Genomic DNA, 18,272 nt, shown 5'->3' with positions numbered 1-18,272 from the left:
TTAAAGAGATTAATTAAATAAGAGGGTATAAACTGTCAATTGTTTGATAGTTACACTTTAGACTATAAATCCTTATCCTAGATAGGATGGACGATTTCTAGGGCTTGGATAAGCCAAAATCATCCATAGGGTTATCTATGGAATGGATTTGGATAGCCTTAAGAGAAGATTATCCAATTAGGGTTTAGGTTGTAACCCTTAAGGAGTCTACAAGTATAAATAGACCATAGGGGTGAGGGAATTCGACACACCATCTAAAGTAGAGATACTCTGGCCGAATTCCTCCCCTCTCCTCTCTCCTAAATCATCTTGCTTGCTATTGGTGTTTGTAAGCCATTAGAGGAGTGACATTTGTGACTCTAGAAGCTCTAAGACAACAAGATCAACAAGGAACTCAAAGGTATGATTCTTGATCTGTTTCAATGTTGTTATTTAACCTAATTAGCCATTAGAAGTCTTGGATTCAAAGCATGTTTAATTAGAAAGCCTAGATCCAAGCATTAGGGTTTTGCATGCGCACATAGGAAAGTTCTTATGGCTAAAACCCATCAGTGGTATCAGAGTCTAGCTTGGTTTTCTTTAAATTGTTGCTTGATAAACTGAAACAAACCTGCAAAATTCGATTTTGGGTTTATGAGTCATGTACTCGGCGAGTTCCAAAGTGGACTCGGCGAGTAGTCCTGTACTCGGCGAGTCCGAGCGTCTGGATTAGGCAAAACCGGGATTTTTTCATGTTTATCTTATGGAAACTTACCTTAATCATATTAGATCAACCCTAATTCGATTTTTTGATATATATGACTATTATCTTGATCTAATTAAAGATATTTATCATCTAATAAAATATTTAATTTCCTTATGTGATAAATGATTAATTATTTTGATAATTATCTTAAAAGAAATCTTGGATAAATCAAATAAAGATAATTAGGATATTAATTGTTAATCGGAATTATTTGTTATTTGATCCTTCATGTTTTAAATGTTTAAAACCTACTCAAAGTTTTGAAATTTATATTTGTGATTAAAAGTTTTAATTTAGACAACTTAAATTTCAAACCCTAGATTTTAAAAGGTTTTAAAATACAACCCTATACTAATATGATATTACTAGAATAATATATATATGTATAACTAAATGCTAGTCTTACCGTTAGTAGGCCTCATTCACGAAGCCGATCTATAAGGTGGGTATAAGGTTGCGGCCTATAAAATGGCGCTTAATGGGTGTACACTCACACCCACCGCTTGCTTGATTGGTGGAGGGTCGTTAGCCGAACGGGTAGGATAGGGCAACCTCATCCTCTCATTAAAAGTATAATAAGAAATACAAAGTAACTGCACGTTTTTAAAAAAATTTCCCAATCTTAGTTACTTTAGGAAAAGTGAATTGATGCAATCCCATGAAATTACACTTTGCACCTTGCTAAGAAGTTAGTGGAGCGTGTGTGGTTTACCGGCACACTAATTGGTTCTAAGCGAAGGTGGCAAAGGGTGATTCATTGTTTATCATAGTTCGATGGAGCGTGTGTGGTTTACCGGCACATCGAATAGGTGATCGTTACAATGAAGGCACCATGTGAATTTGCATGGTAATTCACACCCGCTTTGTGATCCTCGGCATCCCAGTCACAAACGAGAGGGGCATATCGAGATTTAAACATACCATTGAATAGTTCAATGAATCTCATCCGAACCTAGGAATTCTCAAAAACACTTAGGACTAATAGTTTAAGTTTTGTAATGGAGAATTAGTGAATCGTCATTCACTTACCTTCAATTTATTTGCATGTTAGATTACGGCATCCCTTTTCTAGTATGCAAATGTTATTGTTGGATCCTAGCCTTAATTTTCTTATTGGGTGATAATTAGGGATTCTTATTCTAATCTATCTTTGTCCTTTCTATAGATGTCGAACGCAAACAACGCTGCTGCTAGTTCTTTCACGTTGATGAGCCTTTGCCAAAAGGTCACCTTCGATGGAACGAACTTTAGCGAATGGATAAGATACATTCGCACCATTACTCGCTATGAGGATAAAGAGTATGTCCTCGATGAGAAGCTCGAGAAAATCAACCCCGAAGTTGCTACTCCCGAAGAAATCACCGCCTTTGAAACTCATGAGCGAGATGCAACGAAGGTACATTGCATCATGATCGCCACCATGAACTCCGAATTCCAAAAGTCCTACGAGGACATGTATCCATACGAGATGCATCAAGACTTGTTGGAGAGATACCACCAAAACGCGAGACAAAAGCGTTATGAGATTTTCACTAACATGATCTCCGCTAAGATGGGTCATGGAGAATCTCTTACCGTGCACCTGCAAAAGATGCAAAGGTATGTCGACCGCCTTCGCAAGTTAAATGTTGACTTCGGTGAAGACTTGGCGATCGACATGGTGCTTCACTCTTTGCCTCCAATGTACAACCAATTTAGGATGAACTACCACATGAACAAAGAAGAGGTCACCCTAAGCAAACTCCAAGGTCTCTTGAGGGTCGCTGAGAGCGACTTCAAGGACAAGTCTGTTGCACTAACTCCCAATCCGTCCGCTGCTCCTGTCTTAGCTATTGGTCAAGGGAAGGGAAAGAAGAGGAAAGCTTCATTGAATAACTATCGCAAGGTGAAAGCCCGAGATGGTGCCTCTTCTAGTGGGACCAAAGTTGATCCCGCTAAGCCCTGTTCCAACCCAAAGGAGGCAGAGTGCCACCACTGCCACAAGATAGGACATTGGAAGAGAAGCTGCCCGGATTACCTGCAAGCGATCAAAGAAGGAAAGATCAAGCCATCTTTCGCAGGTATATACACAATCAAATCTAACGATTCTAATCATGCTATTTCTTGGGTTCTTGATACCGGTTGTGGTTATCACATTTGTTCTAATGTGCAGGGACTAAGAAGAAGTAGGGATGTAGAGCAAGGAAGGATCAATCTAATCATGGGGAACAGAAGATCGTCGCCTGTGACCAAGATTGGAGTGTATTCTTTAGTGCTTAGAAATAGTTTGGTTTTAGATTTGAACAATTGTTGCTATTCGCCAGAAATGGCTAGAAGCATCATTTCATTTCATGGTTTATATAGACAAGGATTTAGATTTTCTTTTAATAATGAGAATGGTTCTATTTTGGTTTATCTAAATGGTGTCTTTTACTTTGAAGCTATACCATGTAATGGAATATATGAAACTGTTATGATTGTTGATAACTTAGGAAATGATGTTTTGAATATTGATTCTTCCACTAGTATGGATAAATCATCCTTGTGGCATTGCCGTCTTGGACATGTCAACAAGAAACGCATAGCCCAACTCCAAAAGGATGGAGTGTTGGAGTCATTCGACCTTAGGGAAGATGACACATGCGAGTCTTGTTTACTTGGAAAGATGACTAAGTCACCCTTCACGAGTACTTGTGAAAGGGGCGAGGGGCTATTGGACCTAATACATACCGATGTATGTGGACCCTTTAGATCAACCACGAAGGATGGGAACCACTTCTATGTGACTTTTACCGATGACTATAGTAGATATGGGTATATCTACTTAATCACGCAAAAGTCAGACACCTTTGAAAAGTTCAAAGAGTTCAAGAATGAAGTGGAGAATCAATTGGGCAGGAAAATCAAGATGCTTCGATCCGATCGAGGAGGAGAGTACCTAAGTCTTGAATTCCACGATTATCTCAAGGAGTGTGGAATAGTTTCGCAATTGACACCTCCTAGGACACTGCAGTTGAATGGTGTGGCAGAAAGGCGTAATCGGACCTTATTGGATATGGTTCGCTCTATGATGAGTCGTGCTTCACTACCTATCTTCTTTTGGGGGGGTGCCTTAGAGACTGCCGCCCATATCCTTAACCGAGTCCCTACTAAGAAGGTTGCCAAAACACCTCACGAGACGTGGACAGGGAAAGCTCCCTCGTTGGCACATATCAAGGTTTGGGGTTGCGAGGCTTTCGTAAGACGAGATAATCACGACAAGCTTGAACCTCGAAGTGAGCGATGTATTTTCATCGGCTACCCGCAGACATCCTTTGGATATCTCTTCTATAGACCGAAAGACAATGTAGTCTTTGTTGCGAGGAGAGGAGTTTTCCGAGAGCGAGAACTCATAAGCCAAGGAGACAGTGGGAGGCAAATCAAACTTGAAGAGATTCAAGAGTCGATAGATGAAGGAACCTTTACCGCTGGCATTCAACCCGAGGAGGAAACTCCGGTTGAACCGATTGATGAATCATTACCTCTTAGACGTTCCGATAGAGTTAGAGTTCAACCCCAGTTTTATGGTTTTCATATTACTACCGAAGGGGACACGTATATTAGTGATGGTACACTAGTAAATCTTGATGAACCTAATAGCTATAAGGAAGCCATGGCAGGCCCGGAGTCTGCAAAATGGAAAGAGGCAATGGATAGCGAGATCCAATCCATGTACGATAACCAAGTTTGGAATTTGGTTGATTATGTGCCCGAACGTAAGACCGTTGGGTGCAAATGGATCTTCAAGAAGAAGACCGACGTGGATGGGAACGTACACACATATATAGCGCGATTGGTCGCGAAGGGCTTTACTCAAACTCCCGGAGTTGACTATGATGAGACCTTCTCACCAGTTGCGAAAATTAAATCTATTAGAGTGATGCTAGCAATTGCCGGATTTCATGATTATGAGATTTGGCAAATGGATGTCAAGACCGCTTTCCTTAACGGAAAGTTGGCTGAGGATGTTTACATGGCTCAGCCAGAGGGGTTTGTGGATCCGAAGCATCCGAATAGAGTGTGTAAGCTTGAGAAGTCCATTTATGGACTTAAGCAAGCGTCTCGCAGATGGAATCTTTGCTTCGATGAGAAAGTCAAAGAGTTTGGATTTTTACGAAGCGAAGACGAATCTTGTGTATATGTCAAAGCCAGTGGGAGTATAGTAAGCTTTCTCGTTCTATATGTCGATGACATATTACTCATAGGGAACGACATCCCGACTCTGCAGGAGGTTAAGTCCTGGATCGGGAAGTGCTTCGCTATGAAGGACCTCGGAGAGGCTTCTTACATTTTGGGAATAAGGATAGTAAGAGAAAGAAGTAAGAGACTAATTGGACTTAGTCAGAATACTTACTTAGAGAAGGTACTAAAACGTTTTAGAATGGAAAACTCAAAGAAGGGAGAACTATCGATACAAGGAAATGCCAAGTTGAGTAAGACTCAAAGTCCGAGTACCGAAGCTGAGATAGCAGAAATGAGCCGAGTACCATACGCTTCCGTAGTTGGCTCAATCATGTACGCTATGACTTGTACTCGCCCTGATGTAGCCTTCGCTTTGAGCATGGTTAGCAGATACCAAGGGAACCCTGGCAAAGCACATTGGATTGTGGTGAAGAACATCCTTAAGTACCTTTGGAGGACGAAAGAATGGTTCTTAGTCCTTGGAGGGAGTGATGACTTGAAGGTGTGAGGGTATATTGACGCCAGCTTTCAGACCGACAGGGACAACTACCGTTCACAGTCGGGTTGGGTCTTTACCCTAAATGGGGGAGCAGTGACATGGAAGAGTTCCAAGCAGGAAACCGTAGCTGATTCAACGTGCGAATCAGAGTACATTGCAGCGAGCGAAGCGTCGAAGGAGGCAATATGGCTAAAGAACTTCATTGGTGATCTTGGAGTTGTGCCGGCCATAAAGGAGCCCATGGAGATTTTCTGTGATAACGAAGGTGCGGTTGCCTTGACCAAGGAACCGAGGGATCATGGTAGATCTTGACATATCGACAGAAAATATCACTTCATTAGACATCGTGTAGAAGAAGGACAGCTTGTAGTGAAGAGAATATCATCAGAAGATAACCCAGCAGATCCGCTTACGAAGGGACTGAGTAGGGTTAAGCACTTGCAGCATGCTAGGAGTATTGGACTGAAGGATGATATTAGTATAGATTAGATAGTATTAGAAACGTATAATAGATAAATGTAATTAACATTTGATGATTAAATAATGGAGTTTTATTTATGAGTAAAGTTACTGTCACATGTTAATTGTTTAACTATTGTTTCACTTTGCATGTTTTGACTTCTAGAATAATTGAGTTTATTAGGAATAATCGAATTATTCAAATGGTTCACAATCGTTCATATGTTGGGAGTAGATATGAATGAAGATTGTCATGAATTGGTGTGTAGAATGTCTAAATGGTGTTAGACATAGCAAGGGTTGCTGCAACGTTCATGAGTGCTTATGAACTGGTTTTGAGCATTGGAATAAACCCGCGCTTGCTGGAATCACTTTATGGAATACGATATAAAAGGTGATCGCAAGACGATAATATCATATAGTCTTAAAACCTAGATATATGATTTATTATTTGTTAATTGATTGTGCATTGATAATGCGAAAACGCATCAGTAACTTGGTGTTATAAAACGCATTGTTGTGTATAGTTGGTTAATGAATAAGTAAATGCATATAAGTCAAAGTTTATCTGTAAATTTTATCCTAAGAGGGTAGAAGAGATATCTTGGCCACTCGATGATTTGATTTGACTTATGTGCTGGGCCCGGTCAGAACTGAATTGATGTGTTTGATTAAGTTCTATGTCAAATAAATCGGAGATCGAGAAATCAAATGCTTGACTAACCATTCCATAGGATTGTCAGCATGATATCTAACAGAGGACTGTAAGATCCCTTATCTAAAGGACAAGATTGATTAGATCAGAGTTGACAGCGTCTTTGAGAGCTACGATTGCAAACCGAATTATACTTGTATAGTTACTAGACTTATCCAAGTGGGAGACTGTTGGAATAGTGTTTAAGGCTGTAACTATATTAGGCAAGTATTTGATCCGGTTGTGCGTGGTCCTTTTGGGTTGCCTTCACCATAGCAACTTGATGGATGATTTGTTAAAAAGAGATTAAATATTATAAGGAATAATATATGGTTATTTGATTAATATAAGTCATAGATTAATTTAGAATTAATTTGGTGACTTAAAGAGATTAATTAAATAAGAGGGTATAAACTGTCAATTGTTTGATAGTTACACTTTAGACTATAAATCCTTATCCTAGATAGGATGGACGATTTCTAGGGCTTGGATAAGCCAAAATCGTCCATAGGGTTATCTATGGAATGGATTTGGATAGCCTTAAGAGAAGATTATCCAATTAGGGTTTAGGTTGTAATCCTTAAGGAGTCTACAAGTATAAATAGACCATAGGGGTGAGGGAATTCGACACACCATCTAAAGTAGAGATACTCTGGCCGAATTCCTCCCCTCCCCTCTCTCCTAAATCATCTTGCTTGCTATTGGTGTTTGTAAGCCATTAGAGGAGTGACATTTGTGACTCTAGAAGCTCCAAGACAACAAGATCAACAAAGAACTCAAAGGTATGATTCTAGATCTGTTTCAATGTTGTTATTTAACCTAATTAGCCATTAGAAGTCTTGGATTCAAAGCATGTTTAATTAGAAAGCCTAGATCCAAGCATTAGGGTTTTGCATGCACACATAGGAAAGTTCTTATGGCTAAAACCCATCATGTACTAAGGTGTATTTAGAGGATCAATTGTGATATGGTTTTCATAATCATGAAGATGATCATAAAACATGATACTAAAGTACTCTCATTTCCTTTCAGATTGGAGAAACTTTTGTCTTTCTGCCTAAGTGATTCTTCTTATTCATTCTGCTATACATTGAAATTTTTTCAATGATTCAGAATTACACTTAATCTTGTAAGTATAACAATATTTACTAACTTTAGTAAATCATGCCGAATAGTCTTGTCATTCTTTGTGGTGGAACTGACCAGTGCACAACCAAGTATACCTGATCCCCTAGTCCTTCACTTGACCCACATATACATGTGAACAAGGAATTAGTCTTAATTTCCCAAAAATGAAGGTTCTCATTCATCACACAATACAAGTCACATGATTCTAAGTTTCTATCCAATTGAAACTTAGTTGATGATGATATTTCCTTATTTGGTAACTTTAGACACTACCACAAATGAAAGAATCAAATCCATTTTCAACATTGCTAACAATAGAAACATACAAACATCAATTTTCACAAATGTCATTGCAAGGAGTTATAAGATAAGATAAAATCAAAATTTTATTTATTTATAAAATGCAGAAAAACTTTTCTTTACAATGCAATTACAAATGAAAACTATGTTAATACATATTTCTAAGCAATCTATCGTAACTCCTAAGCAGCAGCTCAAAAATCCGATCATCGAATCAAGCGATCAAAATCCATCTATTCGCGATCAGATTCAACTTACTCTTCCTTTAAGCTTCCTTTCTCTTCGTCGATCCTACAAAACATCAAAATGTAATTACATTACATAATATATTAAGAATCTCCAAATAGGAACTTAATAGAGTTAGATACTGGACTTGCTTGAAGCAGAGTCAACCATTTTTACTTTACCATCCTTGTGGTCCTTTAGGTAGATACGATAGCTTCACAACCAATGCCCCTTCTCTTGGCAGTAGAAACGAACATATTCTTTTGGAATTATACATGGGAAAATCTCAGACTTAGCCTTTCTCTTTACCATTAGGTCAAATGGTTTGACCATGGCCGATCATTTTCCATTGGGAAGAGAAGACTTTTCTAAAATTCCAATGTTTCCATTGTCAATGTCCATGGAAGTTTGGGAGGTGGATCTTCTAATCAAATTTGCTTGACCAGTGCGCAAAATCATTTCTGATTCAGCAGCAATTAGCAAATAGGTAAGATCAATAAGGGTCACGTCACGGTCTGTGATAGTAGTCTTTAACAAACTAACTATACGACTTGGGAAGTGACTGAAGAACCAAGTGAACATCTAACTTCCTCGATACAACGAATCCTAACATTCCTAGCCTGTCAATGTGTGACTTCATCTCCAGGACATGTGCACACACATACCTTTCATCTTGGTGTTTGCTTGCCAATAAGGTTGTAGTGACCTTGAACTTTTCAAGTCTTCGAACATGTGGGTTAGGGAGAACTATTGGAGGAGGTGGAGGAAATGAAGTATGATTTCTGGGAACATCATCTTCATGAGGAAAGCTTTTTCAAAAAGACTTGGGATGACCATAGTTGTCTGAACTAGACATCTACAAGGGAGAAATTCAAGTTTAGTTGATTTAAGTCCTTAATATAACACCTAAATGAAATAATAAGGCTAGGATCCGACACAATAATTTATAATTCGGAAGAGGGATGCCGTAACCAATTGCAAACTATTTGTCGGTAGGTAAATGATGATTTACTAGTTCCACCATGAAAATGAAATTTTAAATGAATTAAGTTTCAAATGAAACTCCTAGATCTTTTGAGATTCATTGAACTTTTCAATGACATGTTTAATCTCGATTATGCCATTCAAGTTTTTGACTGGGATACCGAGGATCAAAAACAAGGTGTGAATAACCATGCAACTTAGCTTGGTACTCTCAAAGTCATTTATCATTTAATCAATGTGCCAGTTAACTACACACACTCCATTAATCCATGAAAAACTACGAGCTACCCTTTGCCACCCTTACTAGTCCAAGTTAGTGTGCTGGTTAACCACACACGCTCCACTAACGACTTGGCAAGGTGCAAAGTGCAATTTCATTGAATAGCATCAAATTCACATTTTTCCTAAGTAACTAAGATTGAGAATTTATAAACATTTAGTTACTTGGTATTTCATTATACTTTTAATGATAGTTTGTGTCCCATCCTACCCGTTCGACTAACGACCCTCCACCAGTCAAGAGTGTGGTGGGTAAGAGTGGATACCCATTCAATCACCATTTTATAGGTAATTTCCTTAAACACCACTTATAGACCAGCTTCGTGAATAAGTTCTACTAACGGTAAGACTGACTTTTTACTTATACATATATAATATATTAAACTTTTAATTTTATATAGTATAAGGGTGTATTTTAGACATTTAAAATACTTGATAGTTTAATCTATTAATAAACTATACTATTATTTAATTAAACTTAAATCATGTTATTATGGATTTATTAATCATCTCTTTTAATTAAACGCTTTAATTAATTTAATACAATCAATAAGAGTTAAGTTGAACTATTCAAAAGAAAATCATTAAGTTTCAAAATATAAAAATTCAAAATTAAAACTATTTAATTAATTTTGAAGTTATGAACCTAAGAGTTGCATCTTTTGAAACCTTTCAATTACAAGAGTTAATGTTTTCATGAATGAGACTTCTCATATTCCATAACTTGAGGGCAAGTTCTGAAACTCTTGAAAACTTTTGAGTTCCAAACTTGATGGCAAGATTTGTGACTCCATAGAAAACTCTTGAGTTCCAAAACTTGATGACAAGTTTTGTAACTCCTAAAAACATTTAGATCAAATTTTAAAACCAATAAAAAAATCATAATTTTATCTTTTACAAATTTGACATAATGCAACTCTTATAGCAAGATAACTTCAAATCAAAATATTACAAACAATTAGTATATAATATAAACTAGTAATAATTTCAATATTTGACAATTTATCTTTTAATTGGATGGGATAATCATTACCATATCAGAAAAAACAGATATTATGACACAAAATAGTTTAAGGTAATGATCAAAGTCTAAAAAACCTAGAAATTTACCAACAGACTGCTGAACTCGTCGAGTCGAATAATGGACTCATCGAGTTCACCCTGGCAGAGTGCAAAATTTCATTTATTTCCAGCTTTGAACAATTAAGAAATGCATCTATATAACAGAAAACTACCCATGCCTCTGATACCACTATTGGGTTTTATGTACTATAACACTCCTATGGTGCATATACAACCCTAAATGCTTTGGATCTAAGTTTCCTCTAGTCATACATGCAATAAAAATTTCAAAAGCATGAAGCCTACCATTACCATACAATTTGGCATATGAATCATAAAGTAAGTTAAAAGATTACCTCTTGTTGTAGCTTGTTGAATTTTGGCATTTAAGAATTAGCACCCCAAGTGTGATGCCTCAAACGGTTCACAACACACCAGGAACAAATAGAGGACTTGAGAGAGAGGTTACTAGGCACAAAATCGGCTATATGAACTCCAAGACACTAGTATCCGATTTTAGGCTATGGGATAACACACACACACACACACACACATATATATATATATATATATATATATATATATATATATATATATAGAGAGAGAGAGAGAGAGAGAGGTTCAAATGTTTTTAGCAAATATTGTGTGCCTAAATGCATCAATAAGAAATTAGCAATTAATTAATTAATTAATTAATTAAATAAGGGTAAATTAGTAATATTACATATATGTATTAATGAATATCCAAAATTAACAACTGATATCCCTTTATTTAAGGGATCAATTTTTATTTACTTATTAAAACCCTACACCACCGTTTTTTTCCAGAGACGTACATCACCAACACCTCTGACCACCGCCAGTACGTCTGGATCGTCGCAATCTCCACCTCATAGTCCGCCGACCACCATTGTTCCAACTTCTTTATGCTTGGTGGTCTTCATTGTCGACCAAATCCGCAGCAAGTGGCTATTCCACCACCATCAAATTGTTGATCGGTCTTCATCATCATCGGGATCTATCCGAGATTTTGTATAATGCATTTATCGTTTGAACTTTGAAGTCTTGTTTATAACCGTTAGGTATGTATTTTTTGATGTTCTTTATTGTTTCTTTCAATTAATTGATAAAAAAAGTTAATTCGTTATGAATCGAAGTTGCTGTTTCATTCGAATGGGACATTCAATTTCATAAAGTTTGCAGTTTTTGATCTACTTTATTGTTGCCATGGCCAACAGGTGATCTTCTTCTTCATCTTATTTTGATTTGAATCCATGTAAATTTGGATGTTTGGTTTTTCCTGAAAAAAATTATGATAATGGATGGGATATAACTCATGGTTGTTTGGGGTTGTTTCTTGAATTCAAGAAATTGAATTGGTAAGACTTGTTGGAATAGTGTCTAAGGCTGCAACTATATTAGGCAAGTATTTGACCCGGTTGTGCATGGTCCTTTTGGGTTGCCTTCACCATAGCAACTTGATGGGATGATTTATTAAGAGAGAGTAAATATTATAAAGAATAATATGTAGTTATTTGATTAATATAAGTCATAGAATTAGTTGGAATTAATTTGGTGACTTAAAGAGATTAATTAAATAAAGGGGTATAAACTGTCAATTGTTTGAAAGTTAAGCTTTAGACTATAAATCCTTATAGATATACAAGGGACGGATTTTAGAAGCTAGGATAGCTTCAAAAATCGTCCATGACTTATCTAAGGAAAGGATTTGGATAACCTTAAGAGAAGATTATCCAATTAGGGTTTAGACTGTAACCCTTAAGGAGTCTACAAGTATAAATAGATCCCATGGGTAAGGGAAATCGGCATCTCATCTAAAGTAAGAGAACTCTGGCCGATTTCCTCCCATCTCCTCTCTCCTAAATCATCTTCCTTGCTATTGGTGTTTGTAAGCCATTAGAGGAGTGACATTTGTGACTCTAGAAGCTCCAAGACAACAAGATCAACAAGGAATTCAAAGGTATGGTTCTAGATCTATTTCAATGTTGTTATTTAACCTAATTAGGCATTAGAAGTATTGGATTCAAAGCATGTTTAATTAGAAAGCCTAGATCCAAGCATTAGGGTTTTGCATGCGCACATAGGAAAGTTCTTATGGCTAAAACCCATCAGTGGTATCAGAGCCTAGCTTGGTTTTCTTTAAATTGTTGCATGATTAACTGAAACAAACTTGCAAAATTCGATTTTTTGGTTTCTGAGTCATGGACTCGGCGAGTTCCAAAGTGGACTTGGCGAGTAGGCCTGACTCGGCGAGTCCCTTTGTGTACTCGGCGAGTCTGAGCGTCAGGATTAGCCAAAACCGGGATTTTTTTCATGTTTATCTTATGGAAACTTACCTTAATCATATTAGATCAACCCTAATCCGATTTTTTGATATATATGACTATAATCATGATCTAATTAAAGATATTTATCATCTAATAAAATATTTAATTTCCTTATATGATAATTAATTAATTATTTTGATTATTTTGGTAATTATCTTAAAAGAAATCTTGAATAAATCAAATATAGATAATTAGGATATTAATTGTTAATTGGAATTATTTGTTATTTGATCCTCCATGTTTTAAATGTTTAAAACTTGCCCTCAAGTTTTGAAATTTATATTTGTGATTAAAAGTTTTAATTTAGACAACTTAAATTTCAAACCCTACGTTTTAAAAGGTTTAAAACACAACCCTATACTAATATGATATTACTAGAATAATATATATATATATATATATATATATATATATGTATGTATGTATGTATGTATAACTAAACACTAGTCTTACCGTTAGTAGGCCTCATTCACGAAGCCGATCTATAAGGTGGGTATAAGGTTGCGGCCTATAAAATGGCGCTTAATGGGTGTACACTCACACCCACCGCTTGCTTGATTGGTGGAGGGTCGTTAGCCGAACGGGTAGGATAGGGCAACCTCATCCTCTCATTAAAAGTATAATAAGTAATACAAAGTAACTACACGTTTTTTAAAATTTCCCAATCTTAGTTACTTTAGGAAAAGTGAAGTGATGCAATCCCATGAAATTGCACTTTGCACCCTTGCTAAGAAGTTAGTGGAGTGTGTGTGGTTTACCGGCACACTAATTGGTTCTAAGCAAAGGTGGCAAAGGGTAATTCATTGTTTATTATAGTTCGATGGAGCGTGTGTGGTTAACCGGCACATCGAATAGGTGATCGTTACAATGAAGGCACCATGTGAATTTGCATGGTAATTCACACCTGCTTTGTGATCCTCGGTATCCCAGTCACAAACAAGAGGGGCATATCGAGATTTAAACATACCATTGAATAGTTTCAGTGAATCTCATCCGAACCTAGGAATTCTCAATACACTTAGGACTAATAGTTTAGGTTTTGTGATGGAGAATTAGTGAATTGTCATTCACTTACCTTTAATTTATTTGCATGTTAGATTACGACATCCCTTTTCTAGTATGTAAATGTTATTGTTGGATCCTAACCCTAATTTTTCTTATTGGGTGATAATTAGGGATTCTTATTCTAATCTATCTTTGTCCTTGTAGACGTCGAATGCAAACAACGCCGCTGCTAGTTCTTTCACGTTGATGAGCCTTTGCCAAAAGGTCACCTTCGATGGAACGAACTTTAGCGAATGGATAAGATACATTCGCACAATTGCTCGCTATGAGGATAAGGAGTATGTCCTCGATGAAAAGCTTGAGAAGATCAACCCCAAAATCGCTACTCCGGTCGAAATCACCGCTTTTGAGACTCATGAGCGAGATGCAACGAAGGTACATTGCATCATGATTGCCACCATGAACTCCGAATTCCAAAAGTCCTACGAGGACATGTACCCGTAAGAGATGCACCAAGACTTATTGGAGAGATACCACCAAATCGCGAGACAAGAGCGTTATGAGATTTTCACTAACATGATTTCCGCTAAGATGGGTCATGGAGAATCGCTTACTGTGCACCTGCAAAAGATGCAAAGGTATGTCGACCGCCTTCGCAAGTTAAATGTTGACTTTGGGGAAGACTTGGCGATCGACATGGTGCTTCACTCTTTGCCTCCGATGTACAACCAATTTAGGATGACCTACCACATGAACAAAGAGGAGGTCACCCTAAGCAAACTCCAAGGTCTCTTGAGGGTCGCTGAGAGCAACTTCAAAGACAAGTCTGTTGCACCTACTCCCAATCCGCCTGCTGCTCCTGTCTTGACAATTGGTCAAGGAAAGGGAAAGAAGAGGAAGGCTTCATCGAAGAACTACCGCAAGGTTAAAGCCCGAGATGGTGCCTCTTCTAGTGGGACCAAAGTTGATCCCGCTAAGCCCTGTCCTAACCCGAAGGAGGCAGAGTGCCACCACTGCCACAAGATAGGACATTGGAAGAGAAACTGCCCAGAATACCTGCAAGCAATCAAAGAAGGAAAGATCAAGCCATCTTTCGCATGTATATACACAATTAAATCTAACGATTCTAATCATGCTATTTATTGGGTTCTTGATACTGGTTGTGGTTATCACATTTGTTATAATGTGCAGGGACTAAGAAGAAGTAGGGATGTGGAGCAAGGAAGAATCAATCTAATCATGGGGAACAGAAGATCGTCGCCTGTGACCAATATTGGAGTGTATTCTTTAGTGCTTAGGAATAATTTACGTTTAGATTTGAACAATTGTTGCTATTCGCCAGAAATGGCTAGAAACATCATCTCATTTCATGGTTTATATAGACAAGGATTTAGATTTTCTTTTAATAATGAGAATGGTTCTATTTTGGCTTATCTAAATGGTGTCTTTTACTTTGAGGCTATACCATGTAATGGAATATATGAAACTGTTATGATTGTTGATAACTTAGGAAATGATGTTTTGAATATTGATTCTTCCACTAGTATGGATAAAGCATCCTTGTGGCATTATCGTCTTGGACATATCAACAAGAAACGCATAGCCCAACTCCAAAAGGATGGAGTGTTGGAGTCATTCGACCTTAGGGAAGATGACACATGCGAGTCTTGTTTACTTGGAAAGATGACTAAGTCACCCTTCACGAGTAGTTGTGAAAGGGGTGAGGGGCTATTGGACCTAATACATACCGATGTATGTGGACCCTTTAGATCAACCACGAAGGATGGGAACTGCTTCTATGTGACTTTTACCGATGATTATAGTAGATATGGGTATATCTATTTAATCAAGCAAAAGTCAGAAACCTTTGAAAAGTTCAAAGAGTTCAAGAATGATGTGGAGAATCAATTGGGTAGGAAAATCAAGATGCTTCGATCCGATCGAGGAGGAGAGTACCTAAGTCTTGAATTCCACGATTATCTCAAGGAGTGTGGAATAGTTTTGCAATTGACGCCTCCTAGGACACCGCAGTTGAATGGTGTGGCAGAAAGGCGTAATCGAACCTTATTGGATATGGTTCGCTCTATGATGAGTCGTGCTTCACTACCTATCTCTTTTTGGGGGTATGCCTTAAAGACTGCCGCCCATATCCTTAACCGAGTCCCCACTAAGAAGGTTGCCAAAACACCTCACGAGATGTGGATAGGGAAAGCTCCCTCGTTGGCACACATCAAGGTTTGGGGTTGCGAGGCTTTCGTAAGACGAGATACTCACGACAAGCTTGAACCTCGAAGTGAGCGATGTATTTTCATCGGCTACCCGCAGACATCCTTTGGATATCTGTTCTATAGACCGAAGGACAACGTTATCTTTGTTGCGAGGAGAGGAGTTTTCCGAGAGCAAGAACTCATAAGCCAAGGAGATAGTGGGAGGCAAATCGAACTTGAAGAGATTCAAGAGTCGATAGATGAAGGAACCTCTACCGCTGGCACTCAACCCGAGGAGGAAACTCCGGTTGAACCGATTGACGAGTCCTTACCTCTTAGACGTTCCGATAGAGTTAGAGTTCATCCCTAGTTTTATGGTTTTCATATTACTACCGAAGGGGACACGTATATTAGTGATGGTACACTAGTAAATTTTGATGAACCTAATAGCTATAAGGAAGCCATGGCAGGCCCGGAGTCTGCGAAATGGAAAGAGGCAATGGTTAGCGAGATCCAATCCATGTATGATAACCAAGTTTGGAATTTGGTTGATTATGTGCCCGGACGTAAGACCGTTGGGTGCAAATGGATGTTCAAGAAGAAGACCAACGTGGATGGGAACGTACACACATATAAAGCGATATTGGTTGCGAAGGGCTTTACTCAAACTCCAGGAGTTGACTATGATGAGACCTTCTCACCAGCTGCGAAGATTAAATCTATTAGAGTGATGCTAGCAATTGCCGCATTTCATGATTATAAAATTTGGCAAATGGATGTCAAGACCGCCTTCCTTAACGGAAAGTTGGCTGAGGATGTTTACATGGCTCAGCCAGAGGGGTTTGTGGATCCGAAGCATCCAAATAGAGTGTGTAAGCTTGAGAAGTCCATTTATGGACTTAAGCAAGCGTCTCGCAGATGGAATCTTTGCTTCGATGAGAAAGTCAAAGAGTTTGGATTTGTACGAAGCGAAGACGAATCTTGTGTATATGTCAAAGCTAGTGGGAGTATAGTAAGCTTCCTCGTTCTATATGTCGATGACATATTACTCATAGGAAACGACATCCTGACTCTGCAGGAAGTTAAGTCCTGGCTCGGGAAGTGCTTCGCTATGAAGGACCTCGGAGAGGCTTCTTACATTTTGCGAATAAGGATAGTAAGAGAAAGAAGTAAGAGACTAATTGGACTTAGTCAGAATACTTACTTAGAGAAGGTACTAAAACGTTTTAGTATGGAAAACTCAAAGAAGGGAGAACTACCGATACAAAGTAATGCCAAGTTGAGTAAGACTCAAATTCCGAGTACCGAAGCTGAAATAGCAGAAATGAGCCGAGTACCATACGCTTCCGTAGTTGGTTCAATCATGTACGCTATGACTTGTACTTGCCCTGATGTAGCCTTCGCTTTGAACATGGTTAGCAGATATCAAGGGAACCCTGGCAAAGCACATTGGATTGCGGTGAAGAACATCCTTAAGTACCTTTGGAGGACGAAGGAATGGTTCTTAGTCCTCGGAGGGAGTGATGACTTGAAAGTGTGAGGGTATAGTAACGCCAGTTTTCAGACCGACAGGGACAACTACCGTTCGTAGTCGGGCTGGGTCTTTACCCTAAATGGAGGAGCAGTGACATGGAAGAGTTCCAAGCAGGAGACTGTAGCTGATTCAACGTGCGAATCAAAGTACATTGCAGCGAGCGAAGCATCGAAGGAGGCAATATGGCTAAAGAACTTCATCGGTGATCTTGGAGTTGTACCTGCCATAAAGGAGCCCATGGAGATTTTCTGTGATAACGAAGGTGCGGTTGCCTTGACCAACGAACCGAGGGATCATGGTAGATCTAGACATATCGACAGAAAATATCACTTCATTAGACATCGTGTAGAAGAAGGACAACTCATAGTTAAGAGGATATCATCAGAAGATAACCCAGCAGATCCACACACGAAGGGATTGAGTAGGGTTAAGCACTTGCAGCATGCTAGGAGTATTAGGCTGAAGGATGATATTAGTATAGATTAGATAGTATTAGAAACGGGTAATAGATAAATGTAATTAACATATGGCGATTAAATAAAGGAGTTTTATTTATGAGTAATTTTACTGTCTTATGTTGATCGTTTAACTATTGTTTCACTT

This window comes from Lactuca saligna, chromosome 2, assembly GCF_052625555.1.
Source record: "Lactuca saligna cultivar CGN05327 chromosome 2, ASM5262555v1, whole genome shotgun sequence".
NCBI lineage: Eukaryota > Viridiplantae > Streptophyta > Magnoliopsida > Asterales > Asteraceae > Lactuca > Lactuca saligna.
The sequence above is the reverse complement of the archived record's forward strand: the minus strand, read 5'-3'. Positions refer to the sequence as shown.